This window comes from Schistocerca cancellata, chromosome 2 (genome assembly GCF_023864275.1).
Source record: "Schistocerca cancellata isolate TAMUIC-IGC-003103 chromosome 2, iqSchCanc2.1, whole genome shotgun sequence".
NCBI classification, from domain to species: Eukaryota; Metazoa; Arthropoda; class Insecta; order Orthoptera; family Acrididae; genus Schistocerca; species Schistocerca cancellata.
The window spans coordinates 794658633-794684941 of NC_064627.1; positions in this window are offsets into that span (position 1 = coordinate 794658633).

Below are 26309 nucleotides of genomic sequence, written 5' to 3' on the forward strand. Positions count from 1 at the left end.
ATCGATCTCTTTGACTGAACTTTTCACGCTCTATTTCACCGAATAAGTTAATGGATACCCACATTTACTTAATATCAGAGCAATCGATTTATAATCTTCCAATAACATAGTTGCTTGACGAACTACATTGCCACAAAGTGCATTAGTACACATGGTAAAACCAACGTTGTTACTCTAACACTTCAGGCTGAATATCAGTCGGTTCACTAAGTAATCTTTACGTTACCGAGTACTAAATCACATGTTGCTGCGTATCGATCTCTTTGACTGAACTTTTCACGCTCTATTTCACCGAATAAGTTAATGGATACCCACATTTACTTAATATCAGAGCAATCGATTTATAATCTTCCAATAACATAGTTGCTTGACGAACTACATTGCCACAAAGTGCATTAGTACACATGGTAAAACCAACGTCGAATTTGATCTGATGACGACACGTGCCACATGGGGGATCGTAGACGTACTGATAACAGTTTCAACATCGTCTGCAAAAATATAGTGACACAGATACCAGAGCGCCACCAGCGTCTACCCTTTAATAGGGATTGCTCACAGCCAGAAGGCTCACCTTGGTGCAAACGTATGAAGCAAGCAGGCAACCATGCCACAAAGACGCGCTGGTGGTTCCTACAGTGGATGAGATTGAAATGGGTCAAATTGTGGCCTTCCGAGTGGTAGGATGGTCCTTTCGGAGTATTGACACACATGTTGGACGTACTACGTCAGTTTTGCAAAGATGATCGTATCAGTAGTCACGTGAATATTCTCACACCCATAGACGAGGTTCGCCAAGATCGACGTATTGTAAGGGCAGCAGTGCCAGATCGTACGGCTATCGCAATACGATTAAGAGAGTTAGGGAGCCCAGACGTGCAAGGCGAACTGCTGTAAACCAGTTATTAGCTATGGGACTACGGGCATGCATATCTATAGCGCGTCTTCCACTCACACCCCAGCATCGATGTGCATGGCTCGACTGGTGGAATGGCGAGCCGTGATCTTCAGCAATAAAAGCCAGTTCAGACAGCACACGGGTGAAGTTTGTTTGTGGATACAATGTAGATCTGGTGAGCACTGTCTCCGAGAGTGCTTTCGTCCAAGACACACCGACCGCATCCCAGGCCTTATGGTGTGGGGTGCGATAAGCTACAACACTCATTCACCTTAGGTGTTTCTGGAGGGTATACTAACCAGTGGTCGGTATTTGCAGAATATTGTTAGACCCGTTATTTTGCCGTTCTTAGAACAGGAAGGCCATGAGCTCTTTCAGCAATATAATGCTCGCCCACATACTGGCCATGAAACTTGAGGTGCTCTGCAAGAACAGCAGCAACTTCCTTAGCCAGCACAAATTCCGGACTTATCTTCAGTCGAGCACGTGTGAGCTGTGATGGGATGAGAAGTGAATCGTGTGACATCAGGCCTGGCATAACGTATCCCAGGACAGTATTCGCCAACTGTACTATCCACTGGATCCCAGAGTCAGAGTCAACATTGTCGCCTGTGGAGGCTACACCATGAAAAATATTGCTTGGATGGCTTAACAAGGGCCGATACCTGCTGTCACAGACCCGCTTGTGCTACTAATCTGTAAATGTAATTATTGCATATAATCCACATGCACTGTAGCGACAACAAATTCTGAGTAAATTGGAAACCTCTAAAAGCGTGTGAAATCAGGTTATGTTTGTGGAGGGGGCCGTAATCAGTTACTGTTAGTTGCACAAAACACACATACTTTTATTATCCTAATAACCACTTAATTACACATTGCCTGAAAAAAATCATATAAAAACAATACAGCTAAAATGAAGGCTTTCACGACCGGTTGACATGGCTGTTGATATACTTTATGGGATGTGAGGTCGTGGTCCAAGAACTTTTCTGCTCCTTACGTTTCGTCCAGGACTGCGCTGGACTTCCTCAGAGGCGCTGCTCCGCTGAGTCTTGCCCTTGTTAAGTCAGTCGGCAAGACTCAGCGGAGCAGCGCCTCTGAGGAAGTCCAGCGCAGTCCTGGACGAAACGTAAGGAGCAGAAAAGTTCTTGGACCACGACCTCACATCCCGGAAAGTATATCAACAGCCAATACAGCTAAAGGTCTGAACACAGGTTGTAAAAAAATTTGCTTTAAAGAATACAAGCAGCTGAAGGCCTTATTTAAAAAAAAAATTCATGTAAATACTCAGCTAAAGGACACAGACAAGACATTGAACAACTCAGGGCCTAGGGCCTGGATAACAAGAATTTCAGACAGAGATATTTTTAAAAAATTAGTTTTAAACAAATCAATTTTCAGAATTTTAATTTAACACAGTTAAAGGCCTTACCTTGAAAACATTTCCGTAAAAGCTCGACTGAAGGCCACACACTAGACACTCAACAACTCAGGATTTAGTGCCTGGATAACAAGAATTTCAGGTAGAACAAACTTTCAGAAGTTTAGTTATTAAACAAATCAATTTTCAAATTTTCAATTTAAGTCGGCTGAAGGCCTTATTTAAAATTAAAACAAACTAAATTAATAGACCACTGAAGGCCTCACACAGCACATCAGACTAAAATAGAAATCACAAATTAAAATCAACAGAACAATGGTGCTCAGAAGTGTTCCGAGGGTCAGCCTGAGGACGTAGCTCTAACGTAGAAAAGGTGATCAAGAATAAGATTAAATAATCAACTCGACCCAGGGACAGTTGAAGGACCAACCAACAACCTAATCAATTCCCTTCTGCCCAACCAAAGGTATGACAACGAAAAAAATCAGCTGAGGACTAAGATACCAGTAGCACTATGTCTTCAAAATTGGAGTCTAAAAGAAGCCAGGGCTCAGTAACCACACTTAAGAAAAAAATATGAACAAACAACTGAAAGGCTGTCAAACTACATGCCTTGCCGGACAGCATCAACACGGCGAGGAAAAACACTCTGCCGGAAAACTACGCTAACGATCAAGGCAGGTAACTGGGACATTAACGGCCACAAAGCAGAAAATACCGCTGGTGCATTTCACTGATAAGTAACAAGCAGATTAGTAGTAAAAGCCTATACAGGAAGACGGCTACAAAATTTCGCCGACTCCAACACACCATATGTTGCTGCTAGCCAGAACGGCACAGGAAGAAACAAGCGGCCATGAACGAAGAGATGTCACAGCAGTTGAGGTTTCGTAACAAGTAACTGATCACTGAACTTCAGTGTCCAGGTTCGGTGGCAACGAACTTTGTAGATCTCGCAGATAGCGCCTCACAATCCGACGGCACGGGGATGGAGATCCTCTCTGATCAGCACGTTGCAAGGCATTCCATACATGCTCAATAATGTCATGTCTGAGGATTCTGGTGGGAGCGGAACTGTATAAACTCAGAAGAGTGTTCCTGGAGCCACTCTGTACCAATTCAGAATGTGTGGGTGTAGCATTGTCCTGCTGGAATTGCGCAAGTCCACCTGATACGTCATTCCTTGTAACACATCGAAATTAAACACATAACCAGTTTGTAGTTGCCAAACACTTCTTTATTACAAACACTTTCTGTTAATGATACCAAGAGTAACACGATTATAATAAAAGGCACCTGGCCTACAGAACCAGCATCAGTACTCAGACTGGAAAAGAAATGCATTTAAATGTGACAGAGCCAGATCTTTCAAAATTTACTCAACTAATTATCACTAATAAAACAACGTTCATAAAACCCCATTAATGAAAATTAACTGACATGACTGAAAGCTTCATGAGTTACGTAGGAACTAGCTTTCACACAACCCTTATCAAATTCTGAAACTGCTTCCTTGGATCGATTTTAAGCAATTGTAACAAATTAAAAGTATTATCAGATTAATGCAATCGACTAAGCTCCTCTTTAGTATTACTCACGGGTGCGAGGTTCAAATACGTTTCATGGCCAGAATATAATAATAGGATTTTAAATAGTCTTAACATGGAGCCGTTAGAATTTTTACGTCGAAAATTAGTGATGGGAGCGAGCAGACCGAAAGGTGCTACCAGATAGAGGAGGTTCACGGACGAGAAGGTAAAATGGAACTATATTCAACTTTGGGCTATAATCAAGCTTCCAGAAGACCACAACGCTCCACCGGAAAGAAGGAACTGCAGGACACTAACAACGTAACCTCAGACACCTATCCAGATTCTTAAATTTTCATAGTTCTGAGCACTATGGGACTTAACTGCTGTGGTCATCAGTCCCCTAGAACTTAGAACTACTTAAACCTAACTAACCTAAGGACATCACACACATCCATGCCCGAGACAGGATTCGAACCTGCGACCGTAGCGGTCGCGCGGTTCCAGACGGTAGCGCCTAGAACCGCTCGGCCATCCCGGCCGGCAAATGTCCCTCTTCCACCGTGATATCCCGATCGGAGTTTGCTCGCGTCGACCACTGCCAATTATCTGAAACATAAACACATCAGCGGCAGACATTCTGGCGCATCAGATAGACAAACATATCTGCCCAACTGATTATAAATAAACTTTTAATTATACACAGCACCAATGAACCCAAGCCGTACTAACTTCGGATTAGCCAATCCTCTAGAACAAAGAAATAAAATAATAACATACGAACAGGAAATATGAAAATTATTTCGGCCCGCTTGTAACGTGCGCGTGGGGCACACAATACTCATTAAAGCCTGTACTATGGTAAGTGAGCAGGGTTCACCTTACGAGAAAGTATTGTCGTTTAGATATTGACCGCGTTTGCCTGAATGGTGGCAAATCAGACTTACACCCACTCTGTAATAACAATGATCCGTCAAGTAAGTTCAAAATGCAATTACACGTCAGTATGGACCAAAAGCAACAGTGAAGATGCTACCAATTTGATAATAATACGGTCGCCAGCCTAATTATTCATTAACTGAGTTTCTTCCCTGTACAAGTTGCTATATATTCATGCAAAACAACAAGTAGTAATACTGCATAATATAGTAGAATTTTAGAACCAGAAAATCTATTGAACTGATAGTTTGACGTTCTGTACTCATATGGAAAAACCATGAATACATAACACTACACTATAATGTATACTAAAAATCTTTGTACCGTCTATTGATCTGATTAAAATCGGGCATAGGTTACCCTAGAAATAGCACTTTCGAGCCACACACAAAACTTCAATTTTGATAAAGATAAAACACTGATAAATTTTGACTTTTATATTGACTTTAACTTTTGCTGGACAAACCAATTTAGAGCACTTCAGAATTCAAATGAGTAAAGGGGGGGGGGGGGGTACCCTGAAACTGTTATGATCACTATATTAAAAAAAATTGATTACTGAAATTATCATGCGTTCAAGATTTCCAGTATATGAGTTACTACTCTTTATATCTTATTTACTTCTCATTTAAATACCTTCATATCTGTCTCGAAATAATTAAACTTCATTACTATATCAATATTAAAGTTATCTTACAACTTCGTTAGACCTTCGTTATTCATTTACTGGTTCATTAACAAAACAGTTCTTTAAACACCATTCTAACATAACTAGGTCTGCAAGTAATTATTATTAACACAAAATTTAATTTTTTATTTCGGGACACTCGGATTGCACAACATTTGGAAAGGACCCTGTTTAGGTTAGTTGTGAGGATAATTAAATGAGGGGAAAGTTCTGGTAAAATTTAGGTTATTATTGAACAGTTCACTCTATGGTCCATACGAATACAGTACTAAAAGTTTCAACCTGCTTGTATCGATGCGGCGGTTGGCGGGCGGCGAGATGGCGAGGCACAGAGTACACATAGAACCACAGCTATGGCTCTTGACGTATCGGCACTTTAATTCTTCTTTGCGTCGCAATACTTTTCCATTTAGTGCCTATGGACTTTTGCCATGATGTGTGGGCGTTGGAACGGCATACCCGAGGCTCAGTGAAGCTACGTCTTCCAGGAGAGCCTCCTCGCTCCAGAAGGTGTTACTCAAACCAGTGCCAAACTCCAACTACTACTGCTGAGCCCGTTGTGCCGTGCCGAGCCCGCGTGCATTTTCCCGTGCTCGCCTGCCATCCACCTTTTACCGCTCCCTTACAGACAGGGTATTCACCCGAGGTTTTGCATTCTACATATCCTAACACATTGCCTACGTATGGATCAGACGCACAGTTACAATTTTAAACATCTTACAACAGCCTCAACATTTGTTACATTTCAATTCTATTACAGTATTGCTTGACATTTAACATAAACATTAATATTCACATTGAAACGTGTTTACAGTTTTCTTAACACAATGACATGAAACAAAAAGAAATGAAATCAGATCATCAATTACTCAAGTTTAACGGAAAATCAAATGGGAAAAGAAAATATTATTTATATCTACAATAGTACAACGTCGTTGTTGTAACACGCTCTTGAACGTCGGGCACACACTAACGTGCTATTTGGCATGGCCTCTAGCTACGCATTAAGCACGGCTTCATGTCTATTTGTTGCGCGTAGCTAGCACTCCCTTAAATGCCATCTACATATCAGGCACCCAGACCAAGTATAGTGACAAATAACTGTAGCAACCAAGATAGTGGATTCGGGTATTCAGTTAACGTGAACAGAACCCACCAAGAAACAAGTCTACGACTCCAGTTTGTTCACTGTAACAGACGCGAAGGAAATCTGTCCTTCAAATCTCCAGGAAATCTCTGTCACCATCTGCAGCGGATCTGCATTCAAACGGCGAAACACACCGCAACAGCTGCCCACGCACCTTCGTCGTACCGACTCGGTCACTCACCAGCGCCACACTTCACTGTCGCTCACACAGCTAATACCCGAATGCAAGCCCCTGCAGTGCGCGCTGGCCGCAGTTAAATAGCCATTCGCCAAAGATGCGAAGAAGAAAATCAGACATCGAAAATCGACGCACAACGACCGGGATGACAAGCGATGGAGACTGGCGCCAGCAGCGCACCATCTCACCATCCAAATACACTATGGGCATGATTGGATGCAGGTGATCAGACAGGATGTTTACGTATGTGTCCCCTGTCAGAGTCGCACCTAGACGTATCTGGCGTCCCATATTACTCCCACTGCACACGGCCCAAGCCATTACAGAGCTTCCACCAGATTGAACAGTCCCCTACTGACATGCAGAGTACATACATTCATGAGGTTGTCTCCATACCTGTACACGTCCATCAGCTCGATACAATGTGAAACGAGACTCGTCCGACCAGGCAACATGTTTTGAGTCATCAACAGTCCAATGTCGGTGTGGACGAGCCCAGGCGAGGTGGAAAGCTTTGTGTCGCGCAGTCATCAAGAGTACGCGAGAGGGCCTTCGGCTCCGAAAGCCCATATCGATGTTCCGTTGAATGGTTCGCACGCTGACTCTTGTTGATGGCCCAGCATTGAAATCTGCAGCAGTCTGCGGAAGGGTTGCACTTCTTTCAGGTTGAATGATTCTCTTCAGTCGTCGTTGGTCCCTTTCCTGCAGGATCTATTTTCGGCCGCAGCGCTTTCGAAGATTTGATGTTTCACCGGATTCCTGATAATAATAATGAAGGGTACAGGGTGCACCCATCTGCAGGTGGTCGCTCATGTCGGCACCAATGATGTGTGTCGCTATGGATCGGAGGAAATCCTCTCTGGCTTCCGGCGGCTATCTGATTTGGTGAAGACTGCCAGTCTCGCTAGCGGGATGAAAGCAGAGCTCACCATCTGCAGCATCGTCGACAGGACTGACTGCGGACCTTTGGTACAGAGCTGAGTGGAGGGTCTGAATCAGAGGCTGAGACGGTTCTGCGACCGTGTGGGCTGCAGATTCCTCGACTTGCGCCATAGGGTGGTGGCGTTTCGGGTTCCGCTGGATAGGTCAGGAGTCCACTACACGCAACAAGCGTGGGTGGTGGGGTTTCGGGTTCCGCTGGATAGGTCAGGAGTCCACTACACGCAACAAGCGGCTACACGGGTAGCAGGGGTTGTGTGGCGTGGGCTGGGCGGTTTTTTAGGTTAGATGGCCTCGGGCAAGTACAGAAAGGGCAACAGCCTCAACGGGTGCGGGGCAAAGTCAGGACATGCGGGGACCAAGCAGCAATCGGTATTGTAATTGTAAACTGTCGAAGCTGCGTTGGTAAAGTACCGGAACTTCAAGCGCTGATAGAAAGCACCGAAGCTGAAATCGTTATAGGTACAAAAAGCTGGCTGAAGCCAGAGATAAATTCTGCCGAAATTTTTACAAAGGCACAGACGGTGTTTAGAAAGGATAGATTGCATGCAACCGGTGGTGGAGTGTTCGTCGCTGTTAGTAGTAGTTTATCCTGTAGTGAAGTAGAAGTGGATAGTTCCTGTGAATTATTATGGGTGGAGGTTACACTGAACAACGGAGCTAGGTTAATAGTTGGCTCCTTTTACCGACCCCCCGACTTAGCATTAGTGGCAGAACAACTGAGAGAAAATTTGGAATACATTTCACATAAATTTTCTCAGAATGTTATAGTCTTAGGTGGAGATTTCAATTTACCAGATATAGACTGGGACACTCAGATGTTTAGGACGGGTGGTAGGGACAGAGCATCGAGTGACATTATACTGAGTGCACTATCCGAAAATTACCTCGAGCAATTAAACAGAGAACCGACTCATGGAGATAACATCTTGGACCTACTGATAACAAACAGACCCGAACTTTTCGACTCTGTAAGTGCAGAACAGGGAATCAGTGATCATAAGGCCGTTGCAGCATCCCTGAATATGGAAGTTAATAGGAATATAAAAAAGGGAGGAAGGTTTATCTGTTTAGCTAGAGTAATAGAAGGCAGATTTCAGACTACCTAACAGATCAAAACGAAAATTTCTGTTCCAACACTGACAATGTTGAGTGTTTATGGAAAAAGTTCAAGGCAATCGTAAAATGCGTTTTAGACAGGTACGTGCCGGGTAAAACTATGAGGGACGGGAAAAACCCACCGTGGTACAACAACAAAGTTAGGAAAATACTGCGAAAGCAAAGAGAGCTTCACTCCAAGTTTAAACGCAGCCAAAACCTCTCAGACCAACAGAAACTAAACGATGTCAAAGTTAGCGTAAGGGGGGCTATGCGTGAAGCGTTCAGTGAATTCGAAGGTATAATACTAGTTACCGACTTGACATAAAATCCTAGGAAGTTCTGGTCTTACGTTAAATCAGTAAGTGGCTCGAAACAGCATGTCCAGACACTCCGGGATGATGATGGCATTGAAACAGAGGATGACAAGCGTAAAGCTGAAATACTAAACACCTTTTTCCAAAGCTGTTTCACAGAGGAAGACTGCACTGCAGTTACTTCTCTAAATCCTCGCACAAACGAAAAAATGGTTGACATCGAAATAAGTGTCCAAGGAATAGAAAAGCAACTGGAATCACTCAACAGAGGAAAGTCCACTGGACCTGACGGGATACCAATGCGATTCTACACAGAGTACGCGAAAGAACTTGCCCCCCTTCTAATAGCCGTGTACCGCAAGTCTCTAGAGGAACGGAAGATTCCAAATGATTGGAAAAGAGCACAGGTAGTCCCAGTCTTCAAGAAGGGTCGTCGAGCAGATGCGCAAAGCTATAGACCTATATCTATGACGTCGATCTGTTGTAGAATTTTAGAACATGTTTCTTGCTCGCGTATCATGTTATTTCTGGAAACCCAGAATCTACTCTGTAGGAATCAACATGGATTCCAGAAACAGCGATCGTGTGAGACCCAACTCGCTTTATTTGTTCATGAGACCCAGAAAATATTAGATACGGGCTCCCAGGTAGATGCTATTTTTCTTGACTTCCGGAAGGCGTTCGATACAGTTCCGCACTGTCGCCTGATAAACAAAGTGAGAGCCTACGTAATATCAGACCAGCTGTGTGGCTGGATTGAAGAGTTTATAGCAAACAGAACACAGCATGTTGTTATCAACGGAGAGCCGTCTACAGACGTTAAAGTAACCTCTGGCGTGCCACAGGGGAGTGTTATGGGACCATTGCTTTTCACAATATATATAAATGACGTAGTATATAGTGTCGGAAGTTCCATGCGGCTTTTCGCGGATGATGCTGTAGTATACAGAGAAGTTGCAGCATTAGAAAGTTGTAGCGAAATGCAGGAAGATCTGCAGCGGATAGGCACTTGGTGCAGGGAGTGGCAACTGACCCTTAACATAGACAAATGTAATGTGTTGCGAATACATAGAAAGAAGTATCCTTTATTGTATGATTATATGATAGCGGAACAAACACTGGTAGCAGTTACTTCTGTAAAATATCTGGGAGTATGCGTGCGGAACGATTTGAAGTGGAATGATCATATAAAATTAATTATTGGTGAGGCGGGTACCAGGTTGAGATTCATTGGGAAAGTCCTTATAAAATGTAGTTCATCAACAAAGGAGGTGGCTTACAAAACACTCGTTCGACCTATACTTGAGTATTGCTCATCAGTGTGGGATCCGTACCAGATCGGGTTGACGGAGGAGATAGAGAAGATCCAAAGAAGAGCGGCGCGTTTCGTCACAGGGTTATTTGGTAACCGTGGTAGCGTTACGGAGATGTTTAACAAACTCAAGTGGCAGACTCTGCAAGAGAGGCGCTCTGCATCGCGGTGTAGCTAACTCGCCAGGTTTCGAGAGGGTGCGTTTCTGGATGAGGTATCGAATATATTGCTTCCCCCTACTTATACCTCCCGAGGAGATCACGAATGTAAAATTAGAGAGATTAGAGCGCGCACAGAGGCTTTCAGACAGTCGTTCTTCCCGCGAACCATACGCGACTGGAACAGGAAAAGGAGGTAATGACAGTGGCACTAAAGTGCCCTCCGCCACACACCGTTGTGTGGCTTGCGGAGTATAAATGTAGATGTAGATGTAGATAATCAAGGTACACTCGTGAAACAATCCCCACTTGAACGCTATCTCGGAGATGCTGTGTCCTCGTTCGTGCGCCGACTGTAGTACCATGTTCAAACTCACTTGATAACGTGCCGTAACCGATCTAATAACTGTGCTACACACCTGTTGTCTTATATAGGTGTAGCCGGCTGCAGCGCCGTATTCCCCCTGCTTACATATCTCGGTATTGGAATACACATGCCTATACCAGTTTCTTTGGCGCTTCAGTGTATGTGCATATTGCTATCCCGTAATAGTCTCCTTAGCGTAAGTTACGTATTTAACTATCCACAAGAACAAGAACATATTTTCTCAAACTACTCCTCGGCTGCGAAACTCTCCTGTCGCTAGCTACTGGCGGCCTGAGCTATTGTGAAGTGTGTTGCGCTGTTAACCAGTGAGGCGTGTCTTTGGTAGAGAGTAGTTTGAAAGCATATGATCTTGTTGTTGTTGGTAGTTAAATATAGAAATTACACTGAGGTGTGAAAAGCCATGGGATATTCACATTTATCGATGGCGGCAGTACCACTTACACAAGATATAAAATTGCAGTGCATTGGCGAAGCTGCGGAAAGGAATCCGACGTCATTTTAGCCGCACGATGGGAATTAACAGACTGTGAACGCGGAATGGTAGTTCGGGTTAGACGCATCGGACATTCCATTTCGGAAATCATAAGGGAGTTCGATATTCCGCCGTCCACAGTGTCAAGAGTGTACCGAGAACACTACGTTTCAGGCTTTAGCGCTCCATGGACAACGTCGGTGGTCTTCACATAACGACCGAAAGCCACGGTGTTTCCGTAGGAGTGTCAGTGCTAACAGACAAGCAAAACTGCGTGAAATAACAGCAGAAATCAATGTGGGATGTACGTCAAAGATATATGTTAGGATAGTGCGGTGAAATTTCGCTTCTTAATGGGCTATGGAAGCAGACGACCGCCGCAAGTGCCTTTGCTAGCGCCTGCGGCGCCTCTCCTGGGCTCGTGACCGTACTGGTTGGACCGTAGGTCACTGGGAGATTGTTGCCTGGTCAGATGAGTCCCCATTTCAGTTGGTAAGATCTGACGGTAGGGTTCGAGTGGGTCGCAGATCCCACGAAGCCATGGGTCCAGTTTGTCCGAAGCAGCTTGTGAATCGTGTACTTCCGTTCGCCAAATCAAGAGAGTACTGGAAAGGGTTCAGGTCGGCGAATCCTCGACATTTTCAAGACCTCGCAAACAAAGGCCCGAAAGCTCTCGGAAGGCAAGATTTTAATGATCAAGTTGGACGAGGCGATGTGATCAAAATTTCAAATATCAGGTAAAAGAAGACCCACTTTCAAGGAAATTCATAATTATAATAAAACTTGAAGGGTTTAGATGGAAGAAGACGACGAAACCCAAAACAAACAAAGAAATATCAGGGCAAAACGAACCGCTTGGTTAAAAAAATCCGAATGTAGAGACGTGAGTGTCGTCCAGTTGTCTACGTGGACTAGACCTATGTCCACACCTCTCACACAGCATCCTAAAAATGGACTGACAATTCAGTGCAGAATGTACTGAAACTTTTCTCGAAAGGAAGGATATTTGCCATCATCCATGCTGGCGAGGAGGACGCTATTGAGCCAAGTGCCTACTTAAGGCTTAAATATGGCCAGAAAGAGGGGGATTATGGACTTCTTAAATTATGAAAAGCGCCTCAGGGTGAGACTAATAGCTAATTTACTGTTCTCCTTGTAGTTAACGCCTCTTACCTGAATAAGACACTGTCTCGCGCTCCAACATCAAACTCTACGAGGACAGAAATGACATTCAGGTTAAAAGAAAAGGGAATTTCTCTCCACAAGGACATGCTGAGACCCCAGTTGTATTCACTGATCAAAATGAACAAACCAGGACAAATCACTTATAAAATAGACGGTATTTTAACCGAACATGGTCATACAGCGTTACGACTTCCCCCATACCACTCAGAGTTGATTCGTGTAGTGCTGATACAGGCACGAGTCAAGAATGGCGTTTCTGAACGTAATGTGACCTTCCAGATGGACAATTTATTAAAGCTTACGGATGAAAACCTTGCTTACACAGAAAAAGAAAACTGGAAGAAACTCTGCGAGCTCGTATAGAAACTGAAGAACAGTATGTTTCAAGTGAAGATTTACTGGACCGTGCGTTGGTGATGATTGTAAATGTGGGAAGTGGTAGTGATGGGAGCAATTGTGAACTCAGGTGAAGATAAAGTGAATCACCTGATACTGCTGGTGCAAACGAAACAGACACAGTTATTGAAAACGAAAAAAAGAAGGGTGGAGCATTTCCTAATTGTGTTTTACCTGTGGACACAATGACACTTTAAGACCCACTGTATTAAATCTAACCATGAATTGTATTTTTGGTAATGTGCAGTTACAACCGCTATTACTCTAATATCTGTGAACATCTTCTTAACAGTAGAGCTGGTCTTTACGACCATACTGTACATTTCACATGGCTATGTAAAATAAATTACCTTGCATTTTCTTATGTATGGTCGAGCCGCCTCTAACCCATTCGTTCGTCCGCTACACTGGTATACGTCTTCTCTTCCCTGCGTTTCTCCTCACGAACATACGAGTGTCATCTCCTTTTTACATGAAGCGTACTTCGTGACTAACAATTACGATGTTAAGTTTCTCGCTATCGTCATTTCTCCTACTTTCGATCGCTTGCATCTTATTTAAGTTTACTCTCAACCTATATTTTATATTTATTACATTCTTCATTCCATTCAAAGCATTTATCGTGACTGAGGACAGCAATACCATAATCGAATCTGATCATCGGTACCCTTTCACTCTAAATTTTTGTCCCACTTTTGAATCTTCCTTTTAATTGCGAAATTCAATGCATAGACTGAACAGCGAAAGACTACATCTCTGTCTTGCAATCTTTACAGTCTTAGTGCTTCCAAAAGTTCTGCTGGAGGATATGCCCCACATCTCTCAGCTGCAATATGGGCGCATACGCTGGGCGGCAGATTGGTGAGAGGTTGCAAGAGCAGTGGCTAGCGGTATTCATATTAGTAGCGACTTGTAGAGATTATGGCTTTGGTGGGTCATCGCGACGGCACACACCTGCCAAGATCCTCTACTAGGCAGTGGCAAAGACTGCAATAGCGAGGAGATGACAATTCCGGCATCGACTCTATGACATAGATACCCGGCAGCGGCAGCCACATGAGGTCGCAGCAAGGGCAGCCTGCCATTGGACTGTGATACGGCGGCAATGGGCGGCGAACAGGGAAGAAACAGCTGGTTGATGGAGCGGTGACCAACTGCCAGCAGAAACTCAGTGCAACTGGAGGTAGCAGCGGGTGAGCCACGTACACTTATGTGCAATATGAGTGCTGTCACTGGACATCCATAATCTGCAGGAAGTACTGGATGATGCAGACAAAGTCAGCACACCAAGCCGTGCTGGCAAACACAGCGGAGTTGCGACTATAGCATACGCAAAATGTTATGCTCTACACCCGACTATGCTAACACAGTGCAATGGCGGCTACCATTCGCAAGATGGATCACTGTTCGAGATCAAAAGGTGGGAACATATCCCACTTATATGACATCAGACTGTATAGGACAGAAGAAGTGGGACTGATGTGGGCATCTAGGTCAGTATGGTTCAGATACATAACAAAATTATCGGTTTAAAACAGCACGCAGGAGTGGTTTTTTCATGATGGAAGACTATACAATTGAGGCACCTGGGGAACCAAACAAAGGGCTTGAAAAGGTGGCCAGCGCGACGGAGGTCTCGAGAATGGCATAGGTGAGTGGAAGAGGGGCATATTAGCAGATCAGGCGTTGGCGAGCAGAAGAGCGAAGCGACCACACCTCACTCCCAAACTACACGTGTTTATATGTACGTCCAGCCATCACGTGATTGTCTCTCTCGCTCGTATTAGCCAGGGATGATGTACGAAATTCACTCTAAACATCATCGGATCAAAATTGGTTCAAATGGCTCTGAGGACTATGGGACTTAACATCTGATGTCATCAGTCCCCTAGAACGTAGAACTACGTAAACCTAACTAAGCTAAGGACAACACACACATCCATGCCCGAGGCAGGATTCGAACCTGCGACCGTAGCGGTCGCTCGGTTCCAGACTGTAGCGCCTAGAACCGCACAGCCACTCCGGCCGGCTCCTCCGATCAGCAGTCCAGACCGTGTGAACATGAACATATCAGCAGTGTGTGCCGAAGCTATGGGTGAGTTATGAGCAGTCGGCACAGCATCTCAGGTCGTAAGATCAAAATAGAAGTTCTCAACAAAAAAGTTTAAAAATACTGCCCCTACCCTCCCCAGTAAGGTGGTTTATGTAAATTTTTCTGTTAAGGGACACTCATTCTTAATGTTTTTAGTTGAAAATCAGTGTTGCAGTTTCAGGTATATGTGGCATGCAGCATGCCAAGTTAGCAGATAGTGCTAGTTTCATGAAATACGGTTATTCCAGGACCGGAAAATAATAAAGAATGCATAGACTCACCGGGAAGCATCAGTGAACACTTTCCTCTTGTAAAAGTTGTCCTTCATGATGTGGTTTATCACCACTTGACTTATGGTTTGAAACTCTGTATCACCATTTACAAATACATAAACAGTAGGAAAAATAGAGGGATAGAATGGAACAGACAATGTGAAAAGAAGTGGGAAAAAGTGGAACTTAAGTGAAGTTTAGGGGAGGGGAAGTACTACTGATATGTGTCGCCACAGTACCGCCCACAGGTGTGTATAATATGTTTATACCTATTGTTGTGTTTTTTGTAATATTTAATGGGGATCAGCCGACATATTATTCGCATGAAACCCGTCGTAGCAACATATATATGATGATGTCTATTGCGAAAAGATGTATGTACTGATTCTGTCAGTTACTACGTTGTGACGACATAACACCTTTGTGTTATGACAATCGTTCAATTACACTGGTCACATAGGATGAAAAGTTGTTTTTAATTGTCATTTATGGATATAGTCATTTCAAGAAAGATTTTAACGATATGTTAAGCTATAATAGCACCAGCACTAATCAAGAATGTTTTATGATCCGAAGATGGCTAGATTGTCAGCCTAAACTAGTATTCATTCCAGACAAAGAAAATTTCATGTGCGATCTTCACTTCGTGGGCTTTCTCTTTCCAACATAAACACAAAAAAATATTAATATATTCTGAATTACTTATCTTCGCTTCAAAGATTTAATTATACACTTTCCTTTTCCGGTAATTTTTGGAAGCGGACAATGACATTTTCGACTAACAAAAGTTAAAGTTAATTACAGGCTGTGCAACTTATTATTGAAACTAGCTGTACCCAGCCTCGATATGCTGTGTCTCAGTCTGCTTAAATGGAAAAGAAATAAATGAGAAGGCACACGATTCTAATGTGTACGTGAACTGAATATACATCCGAATTTCCATATCTCCTGTCCACTTTCCCCTTCCCTTTTCTTAGTTCATCTCCTCCTAACACTCTCTGCCCATCATCTCCTCCGGCCCTCTCTCAACCTTCTGCTACCTCTCTCTCTCTCTATTTCCTCCTGTTCCACCTCTCTGTCCAGCTACTCCTTCCCGTTTTCTGTGTCCATTTCCTCCAATCTCTCCGACCATCTCCTCTTTCCACCTCTCACTGACCGTAGGCCTTGTTTAATATTATTGTAGTTTCAGATTCTGTAGTAGCATTCTAATTCTAAAGCAGTTAGCCATAAATAAAGCTTTCCTGTTTGGTAGCAACTTTTCTCTATTGTATATTTTATAACGTTTCCTATTATTGAGTTTGTACAAATTTATGTAGGACATATATTTAAAAAATAGGTAAATAAAAATACCTGCTTATACCAATGGAAAGTTGTTTCAAAATTTCAAAGCACTTGGTCAAGAACTTTCAAAGATAAACAATCTGAACAAACCAACGTTTTTATAACGTCTCGCTTTTATTACATATATATAGCAGGTGCCATTTCAGCAGGTACATAAAAACACGTGAGTATTCGAATAAAATGTTCACACAGGAACTTTCGGAGGTATGAGGATTTCAAGAAACAAACATCTACGTTTGTACTTACAAAGAAACTGTAAATGATCCTAATCGCAAATCTTCGGAAGTTTTTGACCTAATGCTTTGGAATTTTGATACCACGTTGCACTGAATAGCGCGTGCTTCTATGGACCTGTTTTTTTAAATGTATATCATTTTTATAAAATCAGTAATAGAGGAACTTTGTTACACAGAATATCAAAAAGTTATAAGTTGAAATGCAACGTTGTGTTAAAATTTCTAAGCAATCGGTCAGGAACTTTCGGAGATACACGATTTTGAACAAACGAATATTTCCAGTGTTATTTACATAGATTGTATCTCAACTCAAATCAATTCAACGACACAGTTTTAGCAACGTCCTGTGTGCCACAATACAACGTTAATTGTTTCACTCTGAAACTTTAGGCTTTAAGAATGTAATCAGTCCGAATACATTCCTTCCGAATATGCACGTCTGACGCCAGCGCACCGATCAACAACAGACTGTAACCATCTACCCTGCAACTGTGCTTAGTGACAAGAGAACATTGCATGAACAATTTGCCCGTATATATTCTTGAAACGCATACGTCTCACGTGAGTCCATTTAGCGAGAGAGGCCAAGCAATGCCAACACACTCCCACGACAGTCCACTAGCTACCATAGTTCTACAGCAAGCGCACATGTGACCTGACATTCACAATTTCCGAAAGTGTATCAGTGAACAAAAATATCTCTTTAAAGATGGAAATGGCTAAACCTGGTAAGCAATAAATTTATACAAAATCTTTCAAAATATAAACTATACCAACGTGAGAAGCTACAGGATCCCTACAATCAGTAAAAAGTACATCATAGCGGAAATGACGGTTTTTGTTCAGCTTGCATATCGTCTGTCTTACAAACCATGTCAGAGAATATGGCTCGTCCTCTGTCAGATGTTGTAACATTTAAATTATGCAATGTTGATATTCATGTGTAGCGAACATTTTAATTATTGATGTGTAGCTGAGGCTATTTTGCTACGAGATGCTGCAATTACTGCATTCTGGGCTAATAATGGACGTGCGGGAACAGTGGTTATATTTCCGTGATATTCAGTTGTTTCTCATCGCCTAGTTTTTCTTTTGTCTGCCATAGAGACAGTTTCACGCAATTTCGTGAGGAGGTTCACGACTGCACTGTGGGTACTGGGTGCTCTTTCTTCGTGGCGTTCGTTGATATCCTCTGCAGTAACACAGTCACTCTTCTCTCCCGATATCAGCACGGTCGCACTACGTTCGGTTTGAGTTAACGAGATGAGCTTTCACGTCAAAGGAACAAACGTCAGTATCAACTGAGAATGAATAGAGCTATGTTCAAATGAAACGCACCATTCCTTTTCTTGTGTCATTCGTTATCTGATATATCAGTTAACCCCCTTTCCATTTGAAAACTACGAGATCTATCCACGGTGGCTGCTTCTACAGTGGCAGAAATTTAGGTAGCACAGCTTCATGGTTTACCACCCTTCCCATCAGATATTAGTTGACTTTAAATATTTTTTTATCCGCCTATTACTCTTTTTATAAGTGTGTTCGATATTCTGAGGAAGTTAATAGTAAACTGAAGGGAACGGCGGGTACCACACAACATGTACAAGAACCGAGGGGGAGCAGTAATACAGGAAGACCGCGAACGAAGTGGCCGAATGCTGTCTTTCACCACTATTGTTTATTCTATATAACAATAATAGAAATAAAGTAGAGTTTCAAGAGGGGGATTAAAATTCAGGGTGAAAGTACTATATCAATAATAAATTTCTCAGGTGGCATTGCTATCCTAAGTGAAGATGCATTGCAGGATCTGTTGAACAGTCTAATGAGTACAGAATATCTATTTAGAGAAAACCGAAGAAAGACGAGAGTAATCAGCAATGAGAATAGCGAGAAACTTCAAAGTTGGTGATCACTAAGTAGACGAAGTTAAGGAGTTCTGCTACCTTGGAGGCAAAATAATCCATGACGGATGAAGCAGTTAGGAATAAAATACAGAATTCCGTTTTAGTCATCAGTCTTCTGACTGGTTTGATGCGGCCCTCCACGGATTCCTCTCTTCCGCCAACCTCTTCATTTAATAGTAGCGCTTGCACCCTACGCCTCAGTTATTTACTGAATGAATTCATGTCTCTGTCTTCCAGAAAAGTTTGTACCCACTACAGTTATTTCTAGTATGATGATGTTAATACCTAATGCGTTGATGCATTAACATATATCCTGTCGTCCTGTCCCTCCTGCTTGTCGGTGTTTCTATATATTTATTCCTGTGTTACACCCTTTCTAATCCTAACACCTTGTTCTTCGTCTTCCATTCTTATTGCTCCCTCTTGGTTCTTGTCTTTATTGTATATCAATTGAGCAGGTTACTGACACTGATTTGTGGGCCGTGGAGGGAACTGTAAGCCAGAAAACTTTAATACTTTATTGACCCTAAACAGCCCAACACACAAAATCAGAATTACCTATACAGTCACACCGTGCTTTACTAAAGTACCAGACATTCATATTTCGAATTAGTGTTTCATAAACATACTTAAAAACTCCTAAAAATCTATAATTGAGTTCAAGACCCCATAACAATTTTTAGAGACATAAATATGAAGCCGTCCTCTATCAGTGTAAAGGTAATATTTATTCATAATGTCCTTTGAGATCCAGTCGGCTCAAATTTTCCGAAAAGAACAAAAATTTTAACGTTTTAATATTACAAAAAGTTTTAAATTTACGGACCACAACTGACGTAAATCAGTTAAATAATATAGGTTTCATTAAAATCACTAATTACTGCTACACAATTTTTCCGCAGTGAACCAAATTACGAGCACATAAGAACGAATATTATCTACGTTACCTACTCCTTTGACCGGCGAGTTCACAAAATAACTCCTGTCACCTCGGTTCAAATGGTTCAAATGACTCTGAGCACTATGGGACTTAACTTCTGAGGTCATCAGTCCGCTACAACTTAGAGTTACTTAAACAAAACTAACCTAAGGACAACACACACATCCATGCCCGCGGTAGGATTCGAACGTGCGACCGTCGCGGTCGCGCGGTTCTAGACTGTAGCGGGTAGAACCGCTCAGCCACACCGGCCGGCTGTCACCTCCGTCTAGCATCAACATCAACAAGACAACTTTACAAGATACAAGTCACCCAGCGGTAATGCAAACTATCATTACATTGAACACTGCGTAAAAGAATGCACTAGCCGCTTGAAAAATGATTTTCAAGAGCCCTTACGCCAACGGATTTCTCAATTGCCCGACACACTTCTAACAGGGACACGTCTGCAGTACAGCTCTACAGCCGTATCAACATGAAAAGATATCTTTATGGTTTGCGATTGATCCTAAATAATGAAAACTCAGAGGTACTAAAAGGAATCCACTAAAATTTTGTTACACGATAAGTCAGTCAAATATAGAGACCTTAGAGTCGACTTAATACCTAGGAATTACAATTACGAACAACTCAAATTGGGATAACACACAAAAAATGTTGTGGAGAAGGCGAACCGAAAACTCCATATTATTGGTAGAGAGCTTCGAAGATGCAACAGATATGCTAAAGAGACTGCCTACATTATGCTTGTCCGTCCCCTTTTGGAGTACTGCTATGCGTTGTGGGATCCTTACCACATAGGATTAACGGAGTGCATCGAGAAAGTTCAAAGAAGAGCAGCACGTTTTGTTTTGTGGAGGAATAGGGGAGAGAACGTCATTAACATGATACAGAATTTGGAGTTGACATCATTAACACAATTGCATTATCGTTGCGACGGAATCTTCACACGAAATTTCAATCACCTACTTCCTTCTCCGAATGCGAAAATACTTCGTTGAGGTCGATGCACATAGGGAGGAACGATCATCATAATAAAATAAGGTACATCAGAGGTCGCGTGGCAAGATATAGATGTTCTTTTCTTCTGCACCCTGTTCGAGATTGGAATAATGGAGAGAGATTGTGAAGGTGGTTCGATTAACCCTCTACAAGGCACGTAAATGTGATTTGCAGAGTATCCATATAGATGTAGATGACTACTTTCTGTAACGGGTCTGTAACCCGGAAACTCCTGCTCGAATGGTCACAATGCCTCGGAAGTTCCAAGGTCAACATACCGTACATGTGCCCAATGTGTTCGAGAACCACTTCCAGTCTTCATGTACACCATACTTATCAGACCTTTGATGACGTATGCTGCTCCCGTCTGGGAATACGCTGCGCCCACATGAGCCGTCTGCAGCTCATACATAACAAAGTGCGCAGAATCATAAGCAACGCTCCGCGCTACATACGCACCGCGGATCTTCACCGGTAATATCGGCTAGATACCATCTTGCAGCTATTCCAAAAACTCTCCTCACGTCTGTACAGAAACACGAGACACTTACGTAACCCGTTTATCCTTTCTCTGGGTAACTACGACCACAACCATAGATGGAAACATAATAGACCAAAGACACTAATAGCAAGAAACTAAACATCTATGGTCCATAGCACGCTAACACGACAGTACTGGCGAGCCCCTGCAACACAGCTACTACTGGCAACACCGGATGCTCGAGCCGCCGAGAAACAGGCTTTCTCAGGGAAACCTTACTGTACACAGCATGCAAACCAGCCACACACACCCCCTACACTGTGAGCTGGATCTATGACCGATCGCTCACTAATGTATGACGACCTTGAGCTGTTACAGGGACGCAGCAGCTGCAGCAGACCCTACAACGAGCACCCGCAACGACAAAGGTAAAGATGCACGATACCTCGCACTAACATAACCACACCTTGCATGCACTGTCGTAGCTAGCAAGCCGCTACTGCCCTTACTACCCGTCCTACTGTCGCAGAGTTTTTTTCCCTTGGCGCTTGCCTTGACGCATTTTTCCCTCTGCCCTTACAAACCGCTAACCTTCGATCGCTTTCGTCCACTTTTCTGTCTCCTTGTGGACCATGTCAATGAGTAATCCTACCCAAGTAATCCTGGACAACATCACAGCCCGCATCCTGTGACTCATGATTTGAAAACTAACGTGTTATACGGAGGTGACAGTAGAACTTTTGGTTTGGTCACCACGTTGTTCTGGGCGTGGAGGAGCCCCATCCTAGAAAAAAAAAATCCAGTATTCTTCAACTGCAATGGCGACCCTCGATCTCTGTGCCTTCTTCGACAAATCACGGCACCTGCTGCAGACCGTTTATTAACTTCCGGTCCCGTGTCAATAGCGTGGGCGGTGCCTAGTAAAACTAGAGGCACCGCGCCGCCCAGGCCGCGCCAGAGGCTGAGTCATCTCTCTTAAGGTAGCCAAGTGCCTCGTCACCAGACAAAACACATCAGCTGGCTCAAGGTCATCCTACGTCTAGCGCACAACCATGCACTAAGAGCTTCTATAAGTGAATGAATTTTTTTGTTTGAAAGATAAGGAATCAGGAAAGGAGATAAGATATATTACAACATACAGTCACCAGTAATCTTTATTTTACAGTTGTTGTTGCCTACTTTCACCCATAAAACCAGATACTCTTCTACATTCAGCTTCTTCTTTCTTCTGGTATACAAATAAAAGGCTTGTCTGGCACCGAAGTGCCATAGGTAACCTTAGCTAGTAGTCCTGTACTCTCCGCTACACTCCACGTCTTCCAAGCCAAAATGTTTGCATCAGTGAAAGCTTCATGGCGACCATAGTCTGCATGGTTCTCCCATACAACAGCTAAGGTAAACCAGGTACTGCCTCCAAACATAGCAGAAACATCACACGTGAACTGCATTCTCAGTCCGCGAAAGACATTTGAACCGCAATAAGCTGCTGCTTATTGAATTAGCCAGCAAGGTCAATGTCTATTTCTTTCAAAGACTTGTACACAGGAACACCGCGACGCCAACGGCGAAGATAACCTCGTCGCAGAGGTATTGCAGAGGTACGTTAACACAGTCTCGTCTAGTCCTACTTGCCTGCAGGCCAATTCCAAACTCCTTTCTCGTAGTGCGCCACTCTAGAACCAGTACTGACTGACCTCTTCCCCCACTGGAGCCTTAATCCAGTGATAATATCCAGCACTGTACAGTGAATGCCTTTGCGAGAGTCATTGGAGACGCCTTTGTATGATAAAAAAAAAGTATTCGACCATATAAGATGGTTCATCCGACTTTTCCCGTAGCTTACCGCCATTTTTCTAAGAATTCCGAACATCTTGCACCATTTCACACTGTCTGACGCTTTTTTTAGATTTCTTTTCCATTCCAGTGTATATTATTCTTGTCAGCAACCTGTATGCTCGTAATGTTAAGCTGATAATCTCGCACATGTAGGCTCCTATTATCTTCGGCATTGTGTGGATGATGTTCTCAAAGCCTGATGGTACATAGCCAGCATCTTACATTCTACACACCAACCAGAATGGCCATTGTGTTAGCACTTCTCCCAATGATTTCAGAAATTTTTATGGAATATTACCCCTTCCTTCTGCGCTATTTAATGCCGAATTTTCCAGAGCTCTTTTAAATTCTGAATCTAATGCTTGATCCCCTATGTCTTCCATATCGACTGCAGTTTCTCCTTCTATCTACCATTATACAAGTCCTCCCCCTCATACAGCCCTTCAATGAACTTTTTTCACCCATCCGTTCTTTCATTTGCATTTAACAGTGGAATTCCCACTGCATTCATAATATTGTCATCTTTTGGTTGTGTGGACTTCTCTCTATCATGAGTCAGTCCTTCGGACAATGGCTTTTTTTCGATCACTCTACATTTTTTTTCTTGTTGCCGTCTCGCCTTGAATGCCCTTCAGTTCCTATTCATTTCATTCCTAAGCGATTTATAATGCTGTGTCCCTGTCTTTCTTTGAATATTTTTGAAATTGCTCCTTTCATGATCGATGGAAGTATTTTTTCCGTTACGCAAAGTTTCTTCAGAGCTACCTTTCTCGTATCTATGTCTGGCTGTCCAGCATCTGTGATTTTTAGAGACTGGCATTCCTCCTCAAATGACATGCCTACTGTGATATTCAAGTCACAGTATACACATCCTTAGAGAATATGAAACGCGTCTCATCGTTCCTCAGTAATTCACTACTCCACTTCCTTCCACACTGATTCTTCGTACGTTTTTCGTAACCGTCAATCAACTCTTCATCATTACTAAACTGTGATTTGAGTCTATATCTGCTCCTGAATGCGCCTTACAACCCAACATCTGAATTCGGAACTCCGTCTGACCGGGGTGACATTCAGCTGGTATTTTTCCTTGTCTTCAGTCTTCTGCAAAATTGTCTTCTCCTGGATCGCCGAAATATCGAACCAAGTTCATTTTTTTATCAGACAGCAAACCGAAAGAGACTTTCAAGACTTACTACACGGGGAAAGTCTACGAAATCACAGTCGCTATTACCACCTGAAATGTATTGCAGAGCTCAATCAGCCTCTCTCCTCTTTCATTCCTACTGCCTAGCCCGTTTTCTCTGGTAACAATTTTTTCTATTCCTTTCTCTACAACTTCGTTCTGATCCTCAATGATTATTAGATTTTCATCTTCCTTTACATACTGTATCGCCCTTTAAGTATCCTCATACATTTTTTTATGTCTTTCACTTGCCACGTCGGCATGGATACCTGCAATATGGTTGTTGGCGTTGGTTTGCTGTCGAGCCATCTTATCACCAAACTGTTCGCAGTGGCTCAATCTCTAACCTACTTTGTTGTTCATCACGAATCCAACTCCACTTATACAATTTTATGCTGCTGTTGTTGCGCTGTATTCGTTTAACCAGAAATCCTTATCTTCTTTCTATTTCACTCCACTGATCCCAACTATATCTATAGCGAGCCATTGGATTTTTTTCCAGATTTTCTTTCTAGTGTTCGTACCACATTCAAAACTCTGACATTTCATGCTTCGACTCGTAAATGTTATCCCTTCACTGGTTATTCCGACTTGACTTTTTCCCGCGGTTACCACCACTTTGGCAGTCCACTTCCGGATTTTCGAATGGGGGACTAATGCGGAAACTAATACCAGTTCCTATTTGAGGCCACATGGCCTGTGAATACATTGTTTGCGTCTTTAATGCTCTGGATTCCATTGCCTTCTGCATCCTCGTGTCGTTAGTCACTGCTGATTCTCCTGGTTCTTTGTGACAGGCTCCTACCCCAGGGGTAAACAGAGTGCCTTGAACATCTGTCCGCTCCTTCACCCTCTTTGATAAACCTGTTAACAGAGCGAGAGTGACTTCTTACACTGGAAGTGTTCGGCCGCCGTTGCTGATAACTTTTATTCAAAGTTTAATGTGCAGCTGGTTTCGAAGCTGGACTGATGTTGCTTTAATTACTAATCCTTACTAGTCAATGACGCTATTCCCATTATTCTTTATATTTCATTTTTTTAGGACCTTCTTGCTCCCCCTCAGCCATTCCTTTCGGTCACAATGGATTGCATTCTCGGCCAGGCTCCAATGCCTTTCACATCCTTTACTCTATAGAAATGTGAGTTGGCTGAAATGAATATCGTCTTTGTTACGCTGTTGCTGTTAGACGTACCTAGTAAATTAACATGACATCTTCTTCTTCTTCTTTCATAAAGGATAAAGTAGTAATAAGAATATTTTTTCCCTTGTTACAAGATTAATATCTTCCTCTTTGCTTCTTGGGTGAGTGCACATACGCTGCACAGATTGATGCATGGCAGTGCAGCATTCATGGAGCATTGCTCATCAACCTCTCAATAAACTTAGTGTTAAAACAGAAACTAAGAAATTAAATGGTGTTTCCTGCCAAATGTATTGAAAAAAATTCTTTCATTTGTGGTATCTTGTGGTTTCTCATCCACGTGAAAAGTTACTTCTGCTGCTTTTATTAACATAATACAAAATTAACAGAACCAAAATTTTTACCTGCGGTAAATGTGCAAAGCTGTCCATGGTTATCAACGCGCTGAACGGAAACCGTTGGTTCTTTAGAAGTTAAAGTAACATGTTATATATAATGCCTAAATAAATTAAAGCAAAATTTTTAAAACAATTTTTTTTGATTCATCAGTCTTCTGAGTGGTTTGATGCGACCCGCCACGAATTCGTCTCCTGTGCCAACTTCTCTGTCTCAGAGTAGCACCTGCAACCTACGTCCTCAGTTATTTTCTGGATGTATTCCAATCTCTGTCTTCGTGTACGGTTTTTGCCCTCTTCAGCTCCCTCTAGTACATTGGAGTCATTCCCTCATGTCTTAACGGATGTACCATCATCCTGGTCCTTCTCCTTGACAATGTTTTTCACATATTCCTTTCCTCTTCGATTCAGCCGAGAACCTCCTCAGTCCACCTAACATTCGTCTGTAGCA